Source organism: Bombina bombina, chromosome 9 (assembly GCF_027579735.1).
Source record: "Bombina bombina isolate aBomBom1 chromosome 9, aBomBom1.pri, whole genome shotgun sequence".
Lineage (NCBI taxonomy): Eukaryota > Metazoa > Chordata > Amphibia > Anura > Bombinatoridae > Bombina > Bombina bombina.
In genome coordinates, this window is record NC_069507.1 from 125,524,445 (window position 1) to 125,544,140 (window position 19,696).

The following is a 19,696-nucleotide window of genomic DNA, read 5'->3' on the forward strand; positions in this document are numbered from 1 at the left end:
TGTAACTTTTTGAGAAAAAAATCACTATGTTGTTATTTAAGAGTGTATTTTAATAGTAAATTTAATTTAAAATAGCTATTAAAGTTGCAGAACACATTTGATTTTCTTTCATGCAAAGTGACATATCCACTGTTCCTCTGAGTGGCATTTTTTTGGTGGCGGAGTGGAGTGGAGGCGGGTGAGGGCATGGATTTGTCACAATGTTTATTTTTTTCTCTTTTTCTATAGTTGTTTAGAAGGTAGTTTTTGACATTTGTTTTTTTTTAAAACAACTACTCTGTTATCATGAAAAAGTATATTTTAATGGTTGTTTTATTTTTAATAGCTTTTTACTTTAAATAACTTATATGAATTTATTTATGCAAAGTGACATCCCACTGCTCCTCTGAGTGGTATTTTTTTGGTGGCGGAGTGGAGTGGAGGTGGGTTAGGGCAATGGTTTGTCAAATGTTTTTTTTCTCATTTTTTCTAGTTGTTTAGAAGGTAGTTTGTGACTTTTTGAAAAAAATCACTATGTTGTTATATAAGAGTGCATTTTAATGGTAAATTTAATTTAAAATAGCTATTAAAGTTGAAGAACACATATGATTTTCTTTCATGCAAAGTGACATATCCACTGCTCCTCTGAGTGGAATTTTTTTGGTGGCGGAGTGGAGTGGAGGTGGGTTAGGGCAGTGGTTTGTCACATGTTTTTTTTTCATTTATTCTAGTTGTTTAGAAGTTAGTTTGTGACTTTTTGAAAAAAAAATCACTATGTTGTTATATAAGTGTATTTTAATGGTAAATTTAATTTAAAATAGCTATTAAAGTTGAAGAACACATATGTTTTTCTTTAATGCAAAGTGACATATAACTATTTAATAGCTACCTAGTTAAAATAATTACAAAATTACCTGTAAAATAAATCCTAACCTAAGTTACAATTAAACCTAACACTACACTATCAATAAATAAATTAAATAAACTACCTACAATTATCTACAATTAAATCAACTAAACTAAATTACAAAAAAAAAAAAAAACACTAAATTTCAAAAATCAAACAAACACTAAATTACAAAAAATAAAATAGATTACAAGAATTTTAAACTGATTATACCTACTCTAAGCCCCCTAAAAAAATAACTAGGCCCCCCAAAATAAAAAAATGCCCTACCCTATTCTAAAATAAAAAGTTTACAGCTCTTTTACCTTACCAGCCCTTAAAAGGGCCTTTTGCGGGGCATGCCCCAAAGAAATCAGCTCTTTTGCATTTAAAAAAACATACAATACCCCCCCAACATTACAACCCACCACCCACATACCCCTAATCTAACCCAAACCCCCCCTAAAAAACCTAACACTAAGCCCCTGAAGATCTCACTACCTTGTCTTCACCATGCCGGGTATCACCGATCCGTCCAGAAGAGGGTCCGAAGTCTTCATCCTATCCGGCAAGAAGAGGACATCTGGACCAGCAAACATCTTCATCCAAGCGGCATCTTCTATCTTCATCCATCCGACGAGGAGCGGCTCCATCTTCAAGACCTCCGGCGCGGAACATCTTCTCCCGATGACTAGACGACGAATGAAGGTTCCTTTAAGGGACATCATCCAAGATGGCGTCCCTTGAATTCCAATTGGCTGATAGGATTCTATCAGCCAATCGGAATTAAGGTAGGAAAAATCTGATTGGCTGATTGAATCAGCCAATCAGATTAAAGTTCAATCCGATTGGCTGATCCAATCAGCCAATCAGATTGAGCTCGCATTCTATTGGCTGTTTCGATCAGCCAATAGAATGCAAGCTCAATCTTGGATGATGTCCCTTAAAGGAACCATTGTTTCCTATGGAGGAATTGTGCACAAGCACGTTTTTGAAGCTGGCCGCGTCTGTAAGCACTGCTGGTATTTAGAGTTGAAGTGGCAGTAAATATGCCTGTACGCTCCCTTTTTGGAGCCTAACGCAGCCCTTCAGAGAACTCTAAATATCAGCATTGTTTAAAAGGTGCGGGGGAAAAAAACCACGCGTAGCTAATGCACCCCATTGGCCTCAAAACTCTAAATCTAGCCGAATGTTAATCACTTTTTTATAATGAAATTGTAACAAATTTTCTGCATAAAAGTTACTGTATAATTTAATTCTCAATAAAAATTAAAATAGTAATTAAAAAAATAAATAATATCATTAAAAATAAAAATGAAAGAAAAATATTTGAATTGTTGTTATCATTTTAAATAGCTATTTCTGTTTCAGAACTCATATGATTTTCTTTTCTTTTTTTTAATTTTCAAAAAAGCTTTATTTTAGTTAAGGAAACATACATAATATAGATGAAATGTGAACTTCATACATCAAAGTTGATACAATACAATGCTATGTCACATAAATCCATTACAAAAACTGTAAGAAAGGTGTAAGGCTAGCTCTTATACATTCACTTAAACACTTGAGGACACCTTTTTAAATTTATTGTATGTCTTAGTTGAACCCAATCTTCAAACTATGTGGACCACTCTTGGGTCCCTAGCAGATGCACATGAACGGTATTGGGTATATATAGAGAGTAGTGATGTCGCGAACCTAAAAATTTCGGCTCGCAAATGGCGTACTCGAACTTCTGCAACTGTTCGCGAACCGGCGAACCAGGAGAACCGCCATTGACTTCAATAGGCAGGCGAACTTTAAAACCAACAGGGACTCTTTCTGGCCACAATAGTGATGGAAAAGTTGTTTCAAGGGGACTAACACCTGGACTGTGGCATGCCGGAGGGGGATCCATGGCAAAACTCCCACGGAAAATTACATAGTTGATGCAGAGTCTGGTTTTAAGCCATAAAGGGCATAAATCCCCTAACATTCCTAAATTGTTTGGAATAACTTGCTTTAAAACATCAGGTATGATGTTGTATCGATCAGGTAGTGTAAGGGTTACTTCAAATGAATAAAGATGGAAAGTGTAAGGGTTACACCCACTTCACAGTGACAGACCAAACTCCCCGTGTAACGCACCGCAAACAACTGCAAACAGTCCATTTGCACAACCACGAGATAGATAGATTTGATAGATAGATACATAGATGCAATATACATTTGATAGATACGATTGATAGTTAGATAGATTTGATAGATAAATAGATAGATTTGATAGATATATAATTTTCCAGACAGAGAATTAGAAGACGTGCGGTCTGGTACCCATGGTAAGGTTCCCAGAGGCAGTTGCGGCGCCAGGGGACGTGTATATGGCAGGGATTTTAGGAACCGGGAGATGGAAAAAGATGCTTGGTCGGTCCTCCTACTTCAAATTTGGGGCACTGCGTGTGCAATCTACTGTGGCACCAGATATGAGTGGTGTGTTAAGTAGTACTATTCTGATCAGTTTAATACCTGTTACTCCCCCTATCGGGGGAGGTGTATATGGCATGGATTTTAGGAACCGGGAGATGGAAAAAGATGCTTGGTCGGTCCTCCTACTTCAAATTTGGGGCAGTGCGCGTGCAATCGTGGCCGGACTGTTTTGTGACAGCCACTTGTGTTTCGGCCAAATGTCCGTCGGACAAATGTCCATCGGCCAAATGGCCATCGGCTAAATGTCCGGCCACGATTGCACGCGTACTGCCCCAAATTTAAAGCAGTGGCAGGCAGGAAACTGCTATTAGATTACACTAGCAGACTGATGTAAAAGTTTTTTTTTTAAATTTACACTACTGTTACACCAGATATGACTGGTGGTGGCACTGAGCAAGTAGGCACAGTATATGCTGTGAGCCTGACACACAGGCTGGCAGTGGCAGGCTGGCCTGGCAACTGAAATTAGATTACACTAGCAGACTGATGTAAAAAAATTTTTTAAAAAATTTACACTAATGTTACACCAGATATGAGTGGTGGCACTGAGCAAGTAGGCACAGTATATGCTGTGAGCCTGACACACAGGCTGGCAGTGGCAGGCAGGCAACTGCTATTAGATTACACTAGCAGACTGATGTAAAAGTTTTTTTAAAAATATTTACACTACTGTTACACCAGATATGACTGGTGGTGGCACTGAGCAAGTAGGCACAGTATATGCTGTGAGCCTGACAACTGAAATTAGATTACACTAGCAGACTGATGTAAAAGTTTTTTTTTTTTAAATTTACACTAATGTTACACCAGATATGAGTGGTGGCACTGAGCAAGTAGGCACAGTATATGCTGTGAGCCAGACACACAGGCTGGCAGTGGCAGGCAGGCAACTGCTATTAGATTACACTAGCAGACTGATGTAAAAGTTTTTTTAAAAAAATTTACACTACTGTTACACCAGATATGACTGGTGGTGGCACTGAGCAAGTGGGCAGAGTATATGCTGTGAGCCTGACACACAGGCTGGCAGTGGCAGGCTGGCCTGGCAACTGAAATTAGATTACACTAGCAGACTGATGTAAAAGTTTTTTTTTATTTAAATTACACTAATGTTACACCAGATATGAGTGGTGGCACTGAGCAAGTAGGCACAGTATATGCTGTGAGCCTGACACACAGGCTGGCAGTGGCAGGCAGGCAACTGCTATTAGATTACACTAGCAGACTGATGTAAAAGTTTTTTTTTAAAAAATTACACTACTGTTACACCAGATATGACTGGTGGTGGCACTGAGCAAGTAGGCACAGTATATGCTGTGAGCCTGACACACAGGCTGGTAGTGGCAGGCTGGCCTGGCAACTGAAATTAGATTACACTAGCAGACTGATGTAAAAGTTTTTTTTTAAAAAATTGACACTAATGTTACACCAGATATGAGTGGTGGCACTGAGCGAGTTGGCACAGTATATGCTGTGAGCCTGACACACAGGCTGGCAGTGGCAGGCTGGCCTGGCAACTGAAATTAGATTACACTAGCAGACTAATGTAAAAGTTTTTTTTTTTAAATTTACACTAATGTTATACCAGATATACGTGGTGGCACTGAGCAAGTAGGCACAGTATATGCTGTGAGCCTGACACACAGGCTGGCAGTGGCAGGCTGACCTGGCAACTGAAATTAGATTACACTAGCAGACTGATGTAAAAGTTTTTTTTTTTAAATTTACACTAATGCAATTAGATTACAAAGAAAAAAAAAAAAGAAGACTAGCCCTAAAAAGGGCTTTTTGGGGTGCTGTCCTTACAGCAGAGATCAGATGAGTCCTTCAGGACTGTAGTGGACACTGAATACACTAGCCTAGCTATCAATTTCCCTATAAAATCAGCATTAGCTACACTATCCCTCCTCTCACTAAGAATGCAGGATAAGAATGAATCTAAAATGGCTGCTGTCCAGGAGCTGGGAGGGTCTGGGAGGGAGTGTCTGCTGCTGATTGGCTGAAATATGTCTGCAGACTGTGAGATACAGGGTCAAAGTTTACTCAATGATGACGAATAGGGGGCGGATCGAACATCGCATATGTTCCCCCGCCACTGAGAACGCGAACAAGCTATGTTCTCCGGGAACTGTTCTCCGGCGAATTGTTCGTGACATCACTGATAGAGAGGTGGGGGAGAACTGGGGGTCAGGGAGGCAGGTCATCTAAATACAACATTTGCAGTGTAGTGAGATATGTGGGACAATTATGTTTTTAAGCAATATCGGACTTATAAGTAATAGAGCAAATTCATATGTAGGCGGGATATGAAGCTTGTTATGGAGTGAATGTAGTGTATAGGGAATATATGGGTTAGTAGCAAATAGGCATGAGGATACTCTGTGGGATCTGAGGTCTATGGGGTGCATTAATGTTATGTGTTCATAAGTTAGTTCCTGTTAAGTAGTATTTTATAATGAAATGATGTGTCTGTCCTGCTGGTATAAATGAGCTTAGATGATGGTGCGTGAGATTTTGTCTTTCGTTGGCCCCGGCCACTGACCTTATCGAAAGAGTTTTATATATCCTATACCACAGCATACTTAATTTGTCTATTATTGTGCAAGCTGTCAGGTGCTAACCATATGAATAAGGGATACCTTCCTATATGCCCTTACATATCAACAGAGTCCACCTAGGGTGTTATATCTATGTAGATGGTAGACATTAGTTACTAAAGACATCACTCATTCTGTCCACCGTGTGACTCATATTGTGAAGCTTGTGTGATTATTCATAAGTGCCCTCTGAAGTGTTTGTAGGCAATCTTTACCTAAATTTTCTGCTTGATTCTTCACATTTGAAAAAGAGAGCATAATTAACTTGTTTAAACATAAAAATAGATAATGTCCAGTGATGAACTTATTAGCCTGTTGCAGCTCCTTTGGGAAAAAGAAAGATATTTCAACATAAACATTTTCAACTATAAACTCAGACCTGAACTTGTATAGCCTGTCCACTTATATACCATGCTTCAACAAACATATGCCCTCAATTAGCAATCCTAGGCCTGTCTTTTATACTTTTAAAGTCTTGTTGCTCTTACTGTGGACTCCGGAATATATGTATAGTAAACAGAAGCAGTCTTTATTAAACCCTAAAGAAATCTACAGATGAGCGTTAACGTGCAGGTTTCACCAGCGGACACTAACTGCTGCACGCTGTCTCAAAGAGAGCCTCCACCGGCTACCCCTCTCCTGATCTTGGTAAATGTCCTGCACTATGTGGGCAATGAGTGACCCCATCTGATGCGAAAATCTGTCTCCACTGTTTGCACTCACCCAGTAGAGCCAATGTATGGCTAGCAGTCCACCCGGTCAGTCTCTTTAGCTTCTCCGACGCTTTATGAGAGGGTGATTTTTTAGACATCTGCCGGGGGGATGGTACTACAGGGCTGCCCAGAGATAGAGCTATGATGTTTTGTCGGATCCTATCATTTCCCTTGTGGGTTGCTGTGCTCCTCTCCGGTAACCGGTATCTCGATGCTTCTATATGCTGAGACGCCTCGGACCGAGCATCGTAGCTCCCGCTTAATTCTGTGCCGCCAGCGGGTTGGAGCAGTGGTGACACAAGAGAGTAGGGCCGCAGATAATCACATTTCTCTCTGCTACAGTCCAAGAGGGTTCTTTGTACTAGCGGCGGATTGTCCTGAGGCTGTATGATGCTTTGTGAGTCTTGTGGCGCCATACCAGTGGAGTTCTGGGGATTCAATGTCTCGGTTGAACTTGTTAATATGCGTTGAATCAGAAGGTCATAGGGAGCTTTGTCAATTAGCCGCTGCATGAGAAGTTCCAATTTTATAAAATGTTCATTGAATTGCAGTAAACAGCCTTCTCCCGCCATGTCCAAAAGGCCAAGTGTCCCCTAGATATATCTATATCGGGCAGATTTTTGTAAATTTGCAGCCTGCCTACCGCTTACGGGAGGGAATGAAGAAATTGAAGTAAGCCAGAATTACCCAGCAGCACTGTAGCCCCGTTTCTTCCTGGGGGGGAAGTGTATGTCTAGAAGTGGGCCGCCGCCCTAGGCCTCAAGTTTCCGATCTGAGTCCCCAGATTCATGTAAACAGACAATAATTGAAATATAGGTCCACGACTTCTAGAGCCGTGGTATCCTTGTATAATATGAGTATGATCTTGCTGTTAAGGTGCGGTAATCGGGGGGTTACTATAGAATCAGCGAGAGCCTACAGAAAATGTGTCCTGTCTCGAACGCTGCACGGACACGCCCAATGATTTTCTTTTTATGCAAAGTGACATATCCACTGCTCCTCTGAGTGGCATTTTTTTGATGGCGGAGTGGAGTGGAGGCGGGTGAGGGCATGGATTTGTCACAATGTTTATTTTTTCTCTTTTTCTATAGTTGTTTAGAAGGTAGTTTTTTACATTTATTTTTTTTAAAAACAACTACTCTGCTATCATGAAAAAGTATATTTTAATGGTGTTTTTATTTTTAATAGCTTTTTACTTTAAATAACATATGAATTTATTTATGCAAAGTGACATCCCACTGCTCCTCTGAGTGGTATTTTTTTGGTGGCGGAGTGGAGTGGAGGTGGGTGAGGGCAATGGTTTGTCACACGTTTTTTTTCTCATTTTTTCTAGTTGTTTAGAAGGTAGTTTGTGACTTTTTGAAAAAACAAATCACTATGTTGTTATATAAGAGAGCATTTTAATGGTAAATTTAATTTAAAATAGCTATTAAAGTTGCAGAACACATATGTTTTTCTTTCATGCAAAGTGACATATCCACTGCTCCTCTGAGTGGCATTTTTTTGGTGGCGGAGTGGAGTAGAGGTGGGTGAGGGCAACGGTTTGTCACATTTTTTTTTTTCATTTTTTCTAGTTGTTTAGACGGTAGTTTGTAACTTTTTGAGAAAAAAATCACTATGTTGTTATATAAGAGTGCATTTTAATGGTAACATTTTTTTTTAATTTAAAATAGCTATTAAAGTTGCAGAACACATATGATTTTCTTTTTAATGCAAAGTGACATATCCACTGCTCCTCTGAGTGGCATTTTTTTGATGGCGGAGTGGAGTGGAGGCGGGTGAGGGCATGGATTTGTCACAATGTTTATTTTTTTCTCTTTTTCTATAGTTGTTTAGAAGTTAGTTTTTGACATTTGTTTTTTTTTTAAACAACTACTCTGTTATCATGAAAAAGTATATTTTAATGGTTGTTTTTTTATTTTTAATAGCTTTTTACTTTAAATAACTTATATGAATTTATTTATGCAAAGTGACATCCCACTGCTCCTCTGAGTGGTATTTTTTTGGTGGCAGAGTGGAGTGGAGGTGGGTGAGGGCAATGGTTTGTCACATGTTTTTTTTCTATTTTTTTCTAGTTGTTTAGAAGGTAGTTTGTGACTTTTTGGAAAAAAAAATCACTATGTTGTTATATAAGAGTGTATTTTAATGGTAAATTTAATTTAAAATAGCTATTAAAGTTGCAGAACACATATGATTTTCTTTCATGCAAAGTGAAATATCCACTGCTCCTCTGAGTGAAAATTTCTTGGTGGCGGAGTGGAGTGGAGGTGGGTGAGGGCAATGGTTTGTCACATGTTTTTTTTTTTCATTTTTTCTAGTTGTTTAGAAGTTAGTTTGTGACTTTTGGGGAAAAAAATCACTATGTTGTTATATAAGAGTGTATTTTAATGGTACATTTAATTTAAAATAGCTATTAAAGTTGCAGAACACATATGATTTTCTTTTTAATGCAAAGTGACATATCCACTGCTCCTCTGAGTGGAATTTTTTTGGTGGCGGAGTGGAGTGGAGGTGGGTGAGGGCAGGGGTTTGTCACACTTTGTTTTTTCTTTTTTTTTAGTTGTTTAGAAGGTAGTTTGTGACTTTAAAAAAAATCACTATGTTGTTATATAAGAGTGTATTTTAATGGTAAATTTAATTTGTGACTTTTTTAAAAAACAATCACTATGTTGTCATAAAAAAGAGTATTTTAAGGGGTTACTTCTGGGCAAAGGCCATTATAGGTCGCAATATCGTGTGCTGCTTTAGTTATCGACATCTATCTGTTAAATTTCACTTTCCTAGGCGCCATCTGATACTGAATTCAGTGGATCATATAGTAATTAAAGATTTTCAACCAGTTAATACGATTATTTTAATGATTGCTGGTATTAGCTATACTCCGTGACTTTTCTGATGCTGAGGTCTATCCCCCCCGACAACCCTCGGAGATCTGCTGTATAGCAGCTCCAATGGTGCACTGCTTTCTTTTGGCTTCAACAATATGGAAGACAGCTTTACTGCTTAACCAGATAAAAGTGCGTTTCTTGGAACATTTTAATAAGATTGAAAAGAGAATTACTACAATCCTTAATCTTGTTCAACAGCCAACGGAGCATGGCCTTACTAGCCCTAATCCAGAGGAACTCTCCGTGATGTCAACACCCTCTGAAGATGATATCTTGGAAGCCTCTAAACTTTACTTCCTTTGTTCTGGAGGTGAAGTTATGATGAGCAACTACAGCGATCCTACAGAAGCTTGCAAGGATAGCAGCTGCAGGGAGGATGTGATTGACCCACAAGGATTGTTGCAACAACACCCCATCTCTACAACTACTGCTCGGGCCCTTAAACAGAGGGTGTCCTACATAGATATATCGTCAGCTGTGAGACCGATCGCCATGAAGGACTTTCTCACTACATTGATCCGGGCCAGCATTGCAATTGCATTTTTCTGCACATATCGCAATAAAAAATATTACAATTCATGAATAAATCTATTGCACTGCAAGTTAATCCAAGTATGATTCTTTAGCTACCTAATTATTCACACAACATAACCAGCAAAAAGACCTCCAAATAGACTGCCCACATTCTATAAATGTAGTTCTTTTGCACAACAAACATTTTTTCACATTTGTTTTCTTTCCTTTTTTTCCTTTCCTTTTTTTCCTTTTTTATTATTGTCTATTACAAATTTCAACTGTTATTTATCTGAAGATTATCTGCAGTTATACTTAAAAAAACCCTGATATCATATATAAATGCAAGACAATGTTAATCACTTTTTTATAATGAAATTGTAACAAATTTTCTGCATAAAAGTTACTGTTTAATTTAATTCTCAATAAAAATTAAAATAGTAATTAAAAAAAATAATAACATTAAAAATAAAAATGAAAGAAAAATATTTGAATTGTTGTTATCATTTTAAATAGCTATTTCTGTTGCAGAACTCATATGATTTTCTTTTTATGCAAAGTGACATATCCACTGCTCCTCTGAGTGGCATTTTTTTGGTGGCGGAGTGGAGTGGAGTGGGTGAGGGCAGTGGTTTGTCACATGTTTTTTTCTCATTTTTTCTAGTTGTTTAGAAGTTAGTTTGTGACTTTTTGAGAAAAAAAATCACTATGTTGTTATATAAGAGTGTATTTTAATGGTAAATTTAATTTAAAATAGCTATTAAAGTTGCAGAACACATATGATTTTCTTTCATGCAAAGTGACATATCCACTGCTCCTCTGAGTGGCATTGTTTTGGTGGCGGAGTGGAGAGAAGGTGGCTGAGGGCAGTGGTTTGTCACACTTTGTTTTTTCTTTTTAATAGTTGTTTAGAAGGTAGTTTGTGACTTTAAAAAAAGATCACTATGTTGTTATATAAGAGTGTATTTTAATGGTAAATTTAATTTAAAAAAGCTATTAAAGTTGCAGAACACATGATTTTCTTTCATGCAAAGTGACATATCCACTGCTCCTCTGAGTGGCATTTTTTTGGTGGCGGAGTGGAGTGGAGGTGGGTGAGGGCAATGGTTTGTCACATGTTTTTTTGTTTCATTTTTTCTTGTTGTTTAGAAGGTAGTTTGTAACTTTTTGAGAAAAAAATTCACTATGTTGTTATATAAGAGTGTATTTTAATAGTAAATTTAATTTAAAATAGATATTAAAGTTGCAGAACACATTTGATTTTCTTTCATGCAAAGGGACATATCCACTGCTCCTCTGAGTGGCATTTTTTTGGTGGCGGAGTGGAGTGGAGGCGGGTGAGGGCATGGATTTCTCACAATGTTTATTTTTTCTCTTTTTCTATAGTTGTTTAGAAGGTAGTTTTTGACATTTGTTTTTTTTTAAAACAACTACTCTGTTAACATGAAAAAGTATATTTTAATGGTTGTTTTTATTTCTAATAGCTTTTTACTTTAAATAACTTATATGAATTTATTTATGCAAAGTGACATCCCACTGCTCCCCTGAGTTGTATTTTTTTGGTGGTGGAGTGGAGTGGAGGTGGGTGAGGGCATTGGTTTGTCACATGTTTTTTTCTCATTTTTTCTAGTTGTTTAGAAGTTAGTTTGTGACTTTTTGAGAAAAAAAATCACTATGTTGTTATATAAGAGTGTATTTTAATGGTAAATTTAATTTAAAATAGCTATTAAAGTTGCAGAACACATATGATTTTCTTTTTAATGCAAAGTGACATATCCACTGCTCCTCTGAGTGGAATTTTTTTGGTGGCGGAGTAGAGAGGAGGTGGGTGAGGGCAGTGATTTGTCACACTTCGTTTTTTCTTTTTTAAGTTGTTTAGAAGGTAGTTTTTGACTTTAAAAAAAAAAATCACTATGTTGTTATATAAGAGTGTATTTTAATGGTAGATTTAATTTTAAATAGCTATTAACGTTGCAGAACACATATGATTTTCTTTCATGCAAAGTGACATATCCACTGCTCCTCTGTGTGGAATTTTTTTGGTGGCGGAGTGGAGTGGAGGTGGGTGAGGGCAAGGGATTTGTCACGTTTTTCTTTTGTTTATCTTTAGTAATTTAGAATGCACTTTGTGACTTTTTTAAAAAAAAACAATTGCTTTGTTGTTATAAAAAAGAGTATTTTAAGGGGGAACTTCTTGGCAAAGGCTATTATAGGTCGCAATATCGTTACTGCTTTAGTTATCGACATCTATCTGTTAAATATCACTTTCCTAGGCGCCATCTGATACTGAATTCAGTGGATCATATAGTAATTAAAGATTCTCAACCAGTTAATACGATTATTTTAATGATTGCTGGTATTAGCTATACTCCACGACTTTTCTGAGGCTGAGGTCTACCCCCCCCCCCCCCGACAACCCTCGGAGATCTGCTGTATAGCAGCTCCAAAGGTGCACTGCTTTCCTTTGGCTTCAACAATATGGAAGACAGCTTTACTGCTTAACCAGATAAAAGTGCGTTTCTTGGAACATTTTAATAAGATTGAAAAGAGAATTACTACAATCCTTAATCTTGTTCAACAGCCAATGGAGCATGGCTTTACTAGCCCTAATCCAGAGGAACTCTCCGTGATGTCAACACCCTCTGAAGATGATATCTTGGAAGCCTCTAAACTTACCTTTCTTTGTTCTGGAGATGAAGTTATGATGAGCAACTACAGTGATCCTACAGAAGCTTGCAAGGATAGCAGCTGCCGGGAGGATGTGATTGACCCACAAGGATTGTTGCAACAACACCCCATCTCTACAACTACTGCTCGGGCCCTTAAACAGAGGGTGTCCTACATAGATATATCGTCAGCTGTGAGACCGATCGCCATGAAGGACTTTCTCACTACATTGATCCGGGCCAGCATTGCAATTGCATTTTTCTGCACATATCGCAATAAAAAATATTACAATTCATGAATAAATCTATTTCACTACAAGTTAATCCAAGTATGATTCTTTAGCTACCTAATTATTCACACAACATAACTAGCAAAAAGACCTCCAAATAGACTGCCCACATTCTATAAATGTAGTTGTTTTGCACAACAAACATTTTCTTCTGTTAAGTGTGATCAGTCCACGGGTCATCATTACTTCTGGGATATTACTCCTCCCCAACAGGAAGTGCAAGAGGATTCACCCAGCAGAGCTGCATATAGCTCCTCCCCTCTACGTCACTCCCAGTCATTCTCTTGCACCCAACGACTAGATAGGATGTGTGAGAGGACTATGGTGATTATACTTAGTTTTATATCTTCAATCAAAAGTTTGTTATTTTAAAATAGCACCGGAGTGTGTTATTATCTCTCTGGCAGAGTTTGAAGAAGAATCTACCAGAGTTTTTGTTATGATTTTAGCCGGAGTAGTTAAGATCATATTGCTGTTTCTCGGCCATCTGAGGAGAGGTAAACTTCAGATCAGGGGACAGCGGGCAGATGAATCTGCATAGAGGTATGTAGCAGTTTTTATTTTCTGACAATGGAATTGATGAGAAAATCCTGCCATACCGATATAATGTCATGTATGTATACTTTACACTTCAGTATTCTGGGGAATGGTACTTCACTAGAATTACACTGTAAGAAATACATAAAGCTGTTTAATAACTAGAGATTATGTTTAACGTTTTTGCTGGAATGTAAAATCGTTTTCATTTACTGAGGTACTGAGTGAATAAATGTTTGGGCACTATTTCTCCACTTGGCAGTTGCTTAATCTGTTTTTCTGACAGTTTCTGTTCTCCCTCACTGCTGTGTGTGAGGGGGAGGGGCCGTTTTTTTGGCGCTTTTACTGCATCAAATATTTCAGTCAGCAACTCATTGTATTCCCTGCATGATCCGGTTCATCTCTACAGAGCTCAGGGGTCTTCAAAACTTATTTTGAGGGAGGTAATTTCTCTCAGCAGAGCTGTGAGAATTATAGTTTGACTGAGATAAAAAACGTTTATTCTGTAATTTGTTTCCTGCTTTCAGAATTTGTTATCTTTGCTAATGGGATTAAACCTTTGCTAAAGTTGTGTTGTTTACAAGGATTGAGGCTATAACTGTTTCAATTTATTAATTTTCAACTGTCATAGATCTTCTGTGCTTCTTAAAGGCACAGTACGTTTTAATATTATTCTAATTGAATTGTATTTCCAAGTTGCAAGTTTATTTGCTAGTGTGTTAAACATGTCTGATTCAGAGGATGATACCTGTGTCATTTGTTGCAATGCCAAAGTGGAGCCCAATAGAAATTTATGTACTAACTGTATTGATGCTACTTTAAATAAAAGTCAATCTGTACAAATTGAACAAATTTCACCAAACAACGAGGGGAGAGTTATGCCGACTAACTCGCCTCACGTGTCAGTACCTACATCTCCCGCTCAGAGGGAGGTGCGTGATATTGTAGCGCCGAGTACATCTGGGCGGCCATTACAAATCACATTACAGGATATGGCTACTGTTATGACTGAGGTTTTGGCTAAATTACCAGAACTAAGAGGTAAGCGTGATCACTCTGGGGTGAGAACAGAGTGCGCTGATAATATTAGGGCCATGTCAGACACTGCGTCACAGGTGGCAGAACATGAGGACGGAGAACTTCATTCTGTGGGTGACGGTTCTGATCCAAACAGACTGGATTCAGATATTTCAAATTTTAAATTTAAACTGGAAAACCTCCGTGTATTACTAGGGGAGGTGTTAGCGGCTCTGAATGATTGTAACACAGTTGCAATACCAGAGAAAATGTGTAGGTTGGATAAATATTTTGCGGTACCGACGAGTACTGAGGTTTTTCCTATACCTAAGAGACTTACTGAAATTGTTACTAAGGAGTGGGATAGACCCGGTGTGCCGTTCTCACCCCCTCCGATATTTAGAAAAATGTTTCCAATAGACACCACCACAAGGGACTTATGGCAAACGGTCCCTAAGGTGGAGGGAGCAGTTTCTACCTTAGCTAAGCGTACCACTATCCCGGTGGAGGATAGCTGTGCTTTTTCAGATCCAATGGATAAAAAGTTAGAGGGTTACCTTAAGAAAATGTTTGTTCAACAAGGTTTTATATTGCAACCCCTTGCATGCATTGCGCCGATCACGGCTGCAGCGGCATTCTGGATTGAGTCTCTGGAAGAGAACATTGGTTCAGCTACTCTGGACGACATTACGGACAGGCTTAGAGTCCTTAAACTAGCTAATTCATTCATTTCGGAGGCCGTAGTACATCTTACTAAACTTACGGCGAAGAATTCAGGATTCGCCATTCAGGCACGCAGGGCGCTGTGGCTAAAATCCTGGTCAGCTGATGTTACTTCTAAGTCTAAATTGCTTAATATACCTTTCAAAGGGCAGACCTTATTCGGGCCCGGGTTGAAAGAGATTATCGCTGACATTACAGGAGGTAAAGGCCATGCCCTGCCTCAGGACAAAGCCAAAGCCAAGACTAGACAGTCTAATTTTCGTTCCTTTCGTAATTTCAAAGCTGGAGCAGCATCAACTTCCTCTGCACCAAAACAGGAAGGAGCTGTTGCTCGCTACAGACAAGGCTGGAAACCTAACCAGTCCTGGAACAAGGGCAAGCAGACTAGGAAACCTGCTGCTGCCCCTAAGACAGCATGAATTGAGGGACCCCGATCCGGGATCGGATCTAGTGGGGGGCAGACTTTCTCTCTTCGCCCAGGCTTGGGCAAGAGATGTTCAGGATCCCTGGGCGCTAGAGATAATATCTCAGGGATACCTTCTGGACTTCAAATACTCTCCTCCAAGAGAGAGATTTCATCTGTCAAGATTGTCAACAATCCAGACAAAGAAAGAGGCGTTTCTACGCTGCGTACAAGAGCTCTTGTTAATGGGAGTAATCCATCCAGTTCCACGATCGGAACAGGGACAGGGGTTTTACTCAAATCTGTTTGTGGTTCCCAAAAAAGAGGGAACTTTCAGACCAATCCTGGACTTAAAGATCCTAAACAAATTCCTAAGAGTTCCATCGTTCAAGATGGAGACTATTCGGACAATTTTACCTATGATCCAAGAGGGTCAGTACATGACCACTGTAGATTTAAAAGATACTTACCTTCACATACCGATTCACAAAGATCATTATCGGTACCTAAGGTTTGCCTTCCTAGACAGGCATTACCAGTTTGTGGCTCTTCCATTCGGATTGGCTACAGCTCCAAGAATCTTCACAAAGGTTCTGGGTGCTCTTCTGGCGGTACTAAGACCGCGGGGAATCTCGGTAGCTCCATACCTAGACGACATTCTGATACAAGCTTCAAGCTTTCAAACTGCCAAGTCTCATACAGAGTTAGTGCTGGCATTTCTAAGTTCACATGGATGGAAGGTGAACAAAAAGAAAAGTTCACTCGTTCCACTCACAAGAGTTCCCTTCCTGGGGACTCTTATAGATTCTGTAGAAATGAAGATTTACCTGACAGAGGACAGGCTAACAAGACTTCAAAGTGCTTGCCGCACCCTTCATTCCATTCAACACCCGTCAGTGGCTCAATGCATGGAGGGAATCGGCTTAATGGTAGCAGCAATGGACATAGTACCCTTTGCACGCTTACACCTCAGACCACTGCAACTGTGCATGCTAAGTCAGTGGAATGGGGATTACTCAGACTTATCCCCTTCTCTGAATCTGGATCAAGAGACCAGAAATTCTCTTCTATGGTGGCTTTCTCGGCCACATCTGTCCAGGGGGATGCCATTCAGCAGACCAGACTGGACAATTGTAACAACAGACGCCAGCCTTCTAGGTTGGGGTGCCGTCTGGAATTCTCTGAAGGCTCAGGGACAATGGAGTCAGGAGGAGAGTCTCCTGCCAATAAACATTCTGGAATTGAGAGCAGTTCTCAATGCCCTCCTGGCTTGGCCCCAGTTGACAACTCGGGGGTTCATCAGGTTTCAGTCGGACAACATCACGACTGTAGCTTACATCAACCATCAGGGAGGGACAAGAAGCTCCCTAGCTATGATGGAAGTATCAAAGATAATTCTCTGGGCAGAGTCTCACTCTTGCCACCTGTCAGCAATCCACATCCCGGGAGTGGAGAAGTGGGAGGCGGATTTCTTAAGTCGTCAGACTTTTCATCCGGGGGAGTGGGAACTTCATCCGGAGGTCTTTGCCCAAATACTTCGACGTTGGGGCAAACCAGAGATAGATCTCATGGCGTCTCGACAGAACGCCAAGCTTCCTCGTTACGGGTCCAGATCCAGGGATCCAGGAGCAGTCCTGATAGATGCTCTGACAGCACCTTGGGACTTCAGGATGGCTTACGTGTTTCCACCCTTCCCGTTGCTTCCGCGATTGATTGCCAGAATCAAACAAGAGAGAGCATCAGTGATTCTAATAGCACCTGCGTGGCCACGCAGGACTTGGTATGCAGACCTGGTGGACATGTCATCCTGTCCACCTTGGTCTCTACCTCTGAAACAGGACCTTCTGATACAGGGTCCCTTCAAACATCAAAATCTAACTTCTCTGAAGCTGACTGCTTGGAAATTGAACGCTTGATTTTATCAAGACGTGGGTTTTCTGAGTCAGTTATTGATACCTTAATACAGGCTAGGAAACCTGTTACCAGAAAGATTTACCATAAGATATGGCGTAAATACCTATATTGGTGTGAATCCAAAGGTTACTCTTGGAGTAAGGTTAGGATTCCTAGGATATTGTCTTTTCTACAAGAAGGTTTAGAAAAGGGTTTATCTGCTAGTTCATTAAAGGGACAGATCTCAGCTCTGTCCATTCTGTTACACAAACGTCTGTCAGAAGTTCCTGACGTCCAGGCTTTTTGTCAGGCTTTGACCAGGATTAAGCCTGTGTTTAAAACTGTTGCTCCACCATGGAGTCTAAACCTTGTTCTTAATGTTTTTCAGGGCGTTCCGTTTGAACCCCTTCATTCCATTGATATAAAGTTGTTATCTTGGAAAGTTCTATTTTTAATGGCTATTTCCTCGGCTCGAAGAGTCTCTGAATTATCAGCCTTACATTGTGATTCTCCTTATTTGATTTTTCATTCGGATAAGGTAGTCCTGCGTACTAAACCTGGGTTCTTACCTAAGGTAGTTACTAACAGGAATATCAATCAAGAGATTGTTGTTCCTTCTTTATGCCCAAATCCTTCTTCAAAGAAGGAACGTCTACTGCACAACCTGGATGTAGTCCGTGCTCTAAAATTTTACTTACAGGCAACTAAGGAATTTCGACAAACGTCTTCTCTGTTTGTCATTTACTCTGGGCAGAGGAGAGGTCAAAAAGCTTCCGCTACCTCTCTTTCTTTTTGGCTTCGTAGCATAATTCGTTTAGCTTATGAGACTGCTGGACAGCAGCCTCCTGAAAGAATTACAGCTCATTCTACTAGAGCTGTGGCTTCCACTTGGGCCTTCAAGAATGAGGCCTCTGTTGAACAGATTTGCAAGGCTGCAACTTGGTCTTCGCTTCATACTTTTTCCAAATTTTACAAATTTGACACTTTTGCTTCATCGGAGGCTATTTTTGGGAGAAAGGTTCTTCAGGCAGTGGTTCCTTCTGTATAAAGAGCCTGCCTATCCCTCCCGTCATCCGTGTACTTTTGCTTTGGTATTGGTATCCCAGAAGTAATGATGACCCGTGGACTGATCACACTTAACAGAAGAAAACATAATTTGTGCTTACCTGATAAATTCCTTTCTTCTGTAGTGTGATCAGTCCACGGCCCGCCCTGTTTTTAAGGCAGGTAAATATTTTTTAATTTATACTCCAGTCACCACTTCACCCTTGGCTTTTCCTTTCTCGTTGGTCCTTGGTCGAATGACTGGGAGTGACGTAGAGGGGAGGAGCTATATGCAGCTCTGCTGGGTGAATCCTCTTGCACTTCCTGTTGGGGAGGAGTAATATCCCAGAAGTAATGATGACCCGTGGACTGATCACACTACAGAAGAAAGGAATTTATCAGGTAAGCATAAATTATGTTTTTTCACATTTGTTTTCTTTCCTTTTTTTTTTTTTATTATGTCTATTACAAATTTCAACTGATATTTATCTGAAGATTATCTGCAGTTATACTTAAAAAAAAAACTGATATCATATATAAATGCAAGACAATGTTAATCACTTTTTTATAATGAAATTGTAACAAATTTAATGCATAAAAGTTACTGTTTAATTTAATTCTCAATAAAAATTAAAATAGTAATTAAAAAAAATAATAACATTAAAAATAAAAATGAAACAAAAATTTTTGAATTGTTGTTATCATTTTAAATAGCTATTTCTGTTGCAGAACTCATATGATTTTCTTTTTATGCAAAGTGACATATCCACTGCTCCTCTGAGTGCCATTTTTTTTGGTGGCGGAGTGGAGTGGAGGTGGGTGAGGGTATGGATTTGTCACAAAGTTTATTTTTTTCTCTTTTTCTATAGTTGTTTAGAAGGCAGTTTTTGACGTTTGTTTTTTTTTTTAAACCAAATACTCTGTTATCATGAAAATGTATATTTTAATGGTTGTTTTTATTTTTAATAGCTTTTTACTTTAAATAACTTATATGAATTTATTTATGCAAAGTGACATCCCACTGCTCCTCTGAGTGGTATTTTTTTGGTGGTGGAGTGGAGTGGAGGTGGGTGAGGGCAAT